The 7,728-nt window shown below is 33.5% G+C and overlaps 1 long non-coding RNA gene across 1 annotated transcript; it reads right to left on the reverse strand.

Moving 5' to 3' along the window:
• Window positions 1-1,165: 1,165 nt before the first annotated feature.
• Window positions 1,166-7,009, reverse strand: LOC147076401 (uncharacterized). Its single transcript, XR_015069665.1, has 3 exons — window positions 6,869-7,009; window positions 4,895-5,047; window positions 1,166-3,055 (listed from the first exon to the last, which is right to left on the reverse strand). It is a non-coding gene; the product is annotated as an uncharacterized LOC147076401 (long non-coding RNA).
• Window positions 7,010-7,728: the final 719 nt, after the last annotated feature.

Consider the following 7,728-nt stretch of genomic DNA (forward strand, 5'->3'; position numbering starts at 1 on the left):
CTTAGGTCAATAATTATTATAAAGCAATCATTATTCATAAGATGTTTATCACACTTGAATGGTCAAAGACATAGCTTATAATAAGTATCTTTAGAATCATCTTCAAATGTGTTAATCTTGGCGATTTTTTGAATAATAAAATGCCTAATTCTTGTCAAATTTGGGATCACAGAGATTATCAATATAATTTTTTATCGTGAATATTTTACAAAAATTATCTCGTAATAAATTATACTAATGGTTTCATAAATGCGTTTAAAAATTAATAAACGTCAAAAATCTTAACACCACTGCACAGTTATGTACCGAAATATGACTATATTCTAAAACATTAGAGCGAGAGGTTTAAAAGAATACTATTTTATGTAACAAAAATACTTTATGCAGTCATCAAATGTTTAAAATAAATATAAGGATAATAAGGCTTCAAAATTATATAAATGGGTTATCTACAACGTTTAAGGAGTGTTCAGGATCATGGTTTGAAAATACAATAAAAACTCAATTTTGACCTTCGACGAGCATGTCCCCCCTTAAAGGGCTAACTGTCTCTCGAATCTCATTCTTCAAGAGTAAGCGAAACGCTATGTTGCACCACTTTTTATTCCGACCATGTCCGATCCTGATAGGAACATAATATGAACCTCCACAGAGTGGAAGTTTGTATTGACAGATTTTGTTTTTTACGAGAAATGGATGTCAGCCACTTGCTCAACCTATAAGGTCCATACCCTGACACACACAAATTGAAAAACAATAAGTGTACTTGCCAGACCCAAGATTCGAACCTGGAACCCACGGCTTTACAGTCCAACGCTTAAGCCGCGCGACCACTGTGTCTGTAAATGCACCACTTTTAATTAACTATTTCTTTTATTCAATCGAATACTTACTTAATTCACATGATTTAAGAATGTACCATTCTAATTATTGAACATACATCATTTTAAAAAACACTTCTGAGAAAATATATTACTTATAAACATTAGAAAAAATCTTGAAAAAAGTAAGACACTCGGCAGGATCGAACCTGCAACTCTTGGGTTTACGCCGCCCAATGCGCATTGTCCACTATGCCACTAGGTGACATTTTTCTATTGTTTTATAATATATTTTCTCAGAAGTGTTTTTCAAAATTATATATGTTCAATAATTAGAATGGTACATTCTTGAATCTTGTGAATTATTCGTTTGAATAAAAGAAATAGTTATTTAGAAGATTACTACTACTGTAATAAAAAGTTTTATCCCAATAAAAACATTTGGGCCACCACAGAGTAGAGGTTTGAATAGACGGATTTTGTTTTTACGAGAAATAGATATCAGCCACTTGCTCAAGCTATTTGGTACATGACACATACACAGCTTGGAAAACAATCTGTATACTTGCCAGATCCAGGTTTTGAACCTGGGACCCACGACGGTATAGGCCAACACTTAAGCCTGTTATGCCTTAACACTGATAAGAAAATACTGATGTATTAACATATTATAATATATAATTGCACTAATGTCTTAGGGAAGTGTTCTTTTTTATAACCATAATCAGTGACGTTTTGTAGGTTACGCATTCGCTGATGACTATATAATTAGATTTTAATTGCCCCCTCTCGTCATTACGCACCGTGTGCGTCTTCCGCGTCCAAAGTATTAAACTTACTAAATTGTAAACATAAACAATTACTTTTATAACGTCATTAAAGTAGCTTTTCATTAGAATGAATCATTCTGTGTGATTTCATGTCATGAGAGCGTATGCACGAGTAGCTACATTCACCGCATTGAAATGGGTGTGCACCAGAATGCATAATTTTGTGTGATTTCATGTCACAAGGTCGATTACATGAGTAATTGCACTCATCACATTTAAATGGTTTCTCACTAGAATGATTCATTTTGTGTAAATTCATGCTAGTTTGATAGATACACGAGAAATTGCACTCGTCACATTTTATTGGCTTTTCACCGGAATGTGTCATTTTATGTGTCTTCATGGTACTAGGTCGTGTGCATGAGTAATTACAAACGTAACATTTAAATCGCTTTTCCCCAGAATGAGTCATTTTGTGTAATTTTAGTTGACCTGCTCGTGTACACGAGTATGTGCAATCATCACATTGAAATGGCTTCTCACCAGAATGCTTCATCTTGTGTATTTTCATGTGAGCTGATTGTATACAAGAATAATCACATTCATCGCATTTAAAAGGCTTTTCACCAGAATGAGTCATCTTATGTTTTCTCATGCTAACAATGTGAGCACTTGAGAATTTGCATTCTTCACATTTATACGGTTTTTCACCGCTATGTATCACTTTGTGTAATTTCATACCGATAGGACGTATACACGTGAAATTACACTGGTCACATTTATATGGTTTTTTACCAGAATGAGTGATTTTATGTGATTTCATGTCATTTGATCTTATGCACGTATAATTGCATTCATCGCATTTAAATGGTTTTTCAGCTGAATGATTTATCATGTGTAATTTCATACCAGGAAGAAGTTTACAAGAGAAATCACATTCGGTACACTTAATGGTTTTTCAACAGAATGTGTCATTAAATGTGATTTCAAATTACTTGCTTGGTTGCACGAGTAATTACATTCATTACATTTAAATGGTTTTTCACCAGAATGTGTCATCTTGTGTACTGTCAGGTGACCAGATCGCTTGCATGTGAAACTACATTCATTACATTTAAATACACGTACATCTGTTATAGTTTCTCCGGCTGTTTTATTATGAGTCGCTTTATGTAATTTTAATGAGTTTAACGATGCAAAAAGATCATAACAAACACAGCATACAAAGTTCTCTTTATAAATAGGAATTTTTTTCAACTTTATAACAACTATTAATGGGTCAGTGGTTATTATTTTAGAATCCTTTGAATGAAAATCAAAACCAGTTATCAATTCATCGTGTTTCTTGAGTTCTTTCTTGATGTCCTGTTGATCAATAAGTATGTCATCGCATGTTGCTTCAACCATACTTCGCGACGATTCAAGACCTGCATTGCTCGACACTACAATATTTGCAGCACTTAACTAAAAAAAAGAAAAAAACATAATGAATAAATCAATAATATAACTGCAGTTAATATGTATTTTTAAAACTATACTTCTTTTGGCGCGTTTGGGAAAACAGGCGTGTGACGAAGTTTATTATGATTATATTCATTTCGGTCTCGAGGATATATGCGCTTGCGCATAAAGTGATTTAGTAAGTCGTTCAACACGATCACGTAAACAGTACGTGTTGTAAACATAACCATTATTAATTACACTGTTAATTTATATTCATAAAATTTTATTTATATTGGAGTGAATATTTATTTTTCATTGTAAAGATTGTGTATCAAGATTAGAGGCTATATTTATGTATTAAGTATTATTTATGAGTAAAATTATATATCAATAAATAAATAAATTTTGTGAATCTTGACTATATTATATATTAAAATTTGATTTTTTATTAATTCATCATGGGCACTTCTGAATCGAATATAACCGCTGTATGGCAAAGATGAGTTTTGGTCCAATACAATAATTAAATTAAAATTTGCATGTGCTATATGAGACACAGATGAATCGCATACGTTTTCATCAACCTAATCCACTGTAATATTAATAGACTAATGTAACGGCTTATTTTATTTTGTTACGCCAAATAAGTATAACTTCTAACGCGCGTACATAAGTACACACACCTATTTTTTTCTAATAGTTAGAGGTATATTATATGTCACACAAATGTGATTTAATTATCAATTTATAATTCTTCTGAATTATTCGTTGAGTTTTATCACAGTTTGACATGTTTGGTATAGAGAAATACTACAAAATAGTTTGCCAGGGATTCAAGCGACTTCAAAGAATCGACAATGCTGAACTCAGTGCTACCTATAATATATTTTTTTATATAAAAAATCATCTTACAATAACCATACAATCAATATTAAGTCTTCAATCACTATATGATTTGGTGCAGTTAAACGTCTTCATATTTTTGATATAGGTACTGATACCAAATACAACCCTTCGCGAAGAGACGTTGCCGATCCCAAATCAGGAACCTTACATAAAACAACGCCTACCGTCCCGTAAAATGACTAGTCCCGCAAGTTTGCAACCCCTGATGAAAGTTTACCAGCTCTGCCTCACAAACAATATTGAAAGCGAAAGCAATCTTTACGAATGCCTAGCCCCAGGTACAGAGCATACCTACCGGTTAGTCGTCGGTCGAGCAAACCCATGAAGCAGAAGTTCCGTTGTTTCGCCGATACGCTTGCAGTTTGTTAAGCCCACTCCCTTCCCTCGCCCTTAGGATTTTTAGATATATTTGAATAGTACGATTACGCCCGCGAAACCGGGAGGCATGTCTCTCGCGCCCCCTTGTGTTTTCGCAAAGGGGGCTGTCTAGAAAAAAAATAAACTCCACCCGTTTCGATTTCACAACTCAGTATATCTCTTGTAGTGTTCTTGGGTTAATAAATAATCGTATAACCCCTACCACGCAAGAGCGAAATAAATAATAAGTGATCCGTGAACCTAATACACCGCGAACACCGCAAAGTACCTAAATGAATCAGCCCAAAAAAAAAATAACGTCAGTGTAGTGCCTAATCTAAGAACTCTTTAAATGTTATTATTGTAATAAGTCCAATGCTTGTCCATGCTTTAGTGTAATAAAACATAATTCTTTGCGGAATTATAAAATAAACGCCTGTGTTATCCATTTTTCAATTTGTGCCAGTTATACAATGTCTTTCACTCTACAAACATCAAAAATACCAGAATGAAGGACTCCACTACACACACGCGAGTTCCAAAAGGTATTAGTACTTACATTGTTTTAAACAAATAAAATTATCCATAAGAACCTACTTGATTTAATAGCAAGTGGTCCGAATACGAGCATCCAGGTTGTGGATCTTCATAATTGAATGGGGTTTCTTTGTTTTCAACAACCTCGTCCTTAATTTGAACTGCATGAAACTCATTCTCGGATTTTATGTTGGTCAGATGAGTTTCGGGTTTCTGTAAAATAAAATACATGTTATAAAGTTACATAATTATAAATTGTACGAAAGCAATTCAACAGTTCACTGTGAGCATGTAACACTGGTAACATATCGCCGTATATTATTGAGAACACGAAATGTCATGTCAAATTTGGTAATGCATTCGTCGCTACTATTAAATATAATTTAAGCACACGATTAAGACAATTATACTAATAATATTTTAATTTAAATAAGAATATAGTGACATTCATAAAATTTTGAGTTAGATATATATATTTAGAGATACCTATGTTTTTGTCCACTATATGTTGGACAAAGTTATAGTTTCAAAAAAGGCCTAAAACCGTCAATATTTATTATTAAAAATTAGGCTTAAATTCAAAACCCCCTAAAACAGTTGGCGTGTGAATTTCAAATCCCCCTAAAATGAATAAGCCAATCAGCGGCTGCTCTGATGGTCATGTGATACGGATTTCAACATGTTTGCCTGAACAAAATTAAAGTGACATCGTGTTGATCGCTCTGTAGGTTAATAGTATTTTTTAATATTAATAATGAATGTTGAACTGATAAATGTGTCGAAACGTAAGCCCAATGAGTCAATTAACCGTTTACAATGAAAAGAAACATGAGAAGTTAATATCTAACGCCAAAAGCGGTAAGTGAATGACAATTTATGCGTGTTATTTGTCAATACAGTGGTGTCTCGTCATACTGTCTCTATTGTTGATTATAAAATTACTTGATTTTAAATAATTACAGTTTACCATTGAAAACGTCAAATATGTACCTATTGACTTAACACTTTTTTCACATATTTTATTAATTATCAGGACCGGTTTTACCAACTTATTATTTTCTATACAAATATTTAAAAATGCATAATAACAAATTATAAAGTAGAGACAGCCACTAACTAGAATATAAATAATTACATGTACACTATACCTATACCGTTCATTCGATTACGATAACACTTTGGTGAGTTATTGTGTGCCCACCTGCCAAGGTTTCTAAATTAGAAAAATCATCTTCTTCTTCTTCTTCATTTTATCTTATTTTATTCGTATGGTACTACTAATAATTCAGAAACCTTCACGGTTGCGCGCACAACAACTGAAGAAAGTTTCACTGTAATCGGATGAATGGTAAAGGAACCATACGAATAAAAGAAAATATAATGAAGGAGAAAAAGATGGTTGTACTAATTCAGAAACCTTCGCGGATGTGCGCACAGCAACTGACGAAAGTTTCAACGCAATCAGATGAATGGTATAGGAACCATATTAATAAAAGAAGTTAGAATGAAGAAGAAGAAGATGGATGTACTAATTCAGAAACCTTCACGGGCGCGCGCACAATAACTGACGAAAGTTTCGTCGAAATCGGAAAAATGGTATATGAACCATTCGAATAAAATGGTATGAAGAAGAAGAAGAAGAAGTTGGGTATACTAATTCAAAAATCTTTGCGGGTGTGCGCACAACAACCGACGAAAGTTTCATCGTAATCGGATGAATGGTATAGGAACCATACGAATAAAAAGATATAATGAAGAAGAAGAAGGTGGTTGTACTAATTCAGAAACCTTTGCGGGGGGGCGCACTCCAATTGACGAAAGTTTCATCGCAATCAGATAAATGGTATAAGAACGCATACGAATAGAAGAAGAAGAAGATCGGTTGCATGTTACTCCACACCTGTTAGGTATTTCAGTTCCATTATTGCTAAGTTCCCTGATAGCGAACATGTAGATCAACTCGATAATTTATGCAAGGTATAAAAAGCTAAAAAGAAACTAAACTTCAAAATAAAGATAGTATTAAAAACTAACCTCAAAAGTGCAAGTTCCATCGTCGTTATGTTCTTGTTTTATAAAGATGTTGGCGTCCGGATTATTTGGCTGTATTATTGGCACATCAAACCAATGCTGGTCATCTGCTTCACATTTTATTCCACCTGGTTCATGTTTTATATCCATTTTACGTATTTAAAACAAAAATATGACACGTAGCTAAAATATTGACAGCGGTCACGATTAGGGACGCCAAAAAAGTATTGATCGATACACATAGTGGACGTTACAATACTTTGGCGTCGATATTTTTCTAACGATCAACTATATCGACATTTTTTGATGAAAATAATATACTAATATGTGTGTCGCTAGATTTCAAAATCAGCCAAGTCCATAATAGATGAATAGGAGGAAAACAGCTTTTTGTTTTCTCAAGTACACAGTCACAAGGGTGAAAGTTTATATTATTTCGAGTATAGAATATTTAAAATTAAGGTCCATTTACCTGGAACACCCAATGTTAAAACTCCAACTTTTTTTGCGTGCATTTGTTTGTGCATCGTTAGTGCACGTTTGTGCACGTTTTTTTTTCGTTTGTGCACCTATAATAACCGAAAAATTCCAATTTCAAATTAAGTGTTCCAGCTAAACGTTGGGTCACCCAATGTTGAAATTTCAACTTTTTTCGAGTGCATTCGTTTGTGCATCGTTAGTGCACGTTTGTGCACGCGTTTTTTTCATTTGTGCACGCACATTAAGGGGGTTATTCACATTTCAATTTGGATGACCCAGCTAAATGCTGGATACTTGTGTCACTAAACATGTGTTTTTCCTTAAATTTAAATTGTAAACACTTGTGTGTTGGTAGTAAACGTTAGTGCACGATTTTGTTTTGC

Source organism: Rhyacophila brunnea, unplaced genomic scaffold (assembly GCF_057557595.1).
Source record: "Rhyacophila brunnea isolate RB1 unplaced genomic scaffold, BYU_Rbru_1.0 scaffold_13, whole genome shotgun sequence".
NCBI lineage: Eukaryota > Metazoa > Arthropoda > Insecta > Trichoptera > Rhyacophilidae > Rhyacophila > Rhyacophila brunnea.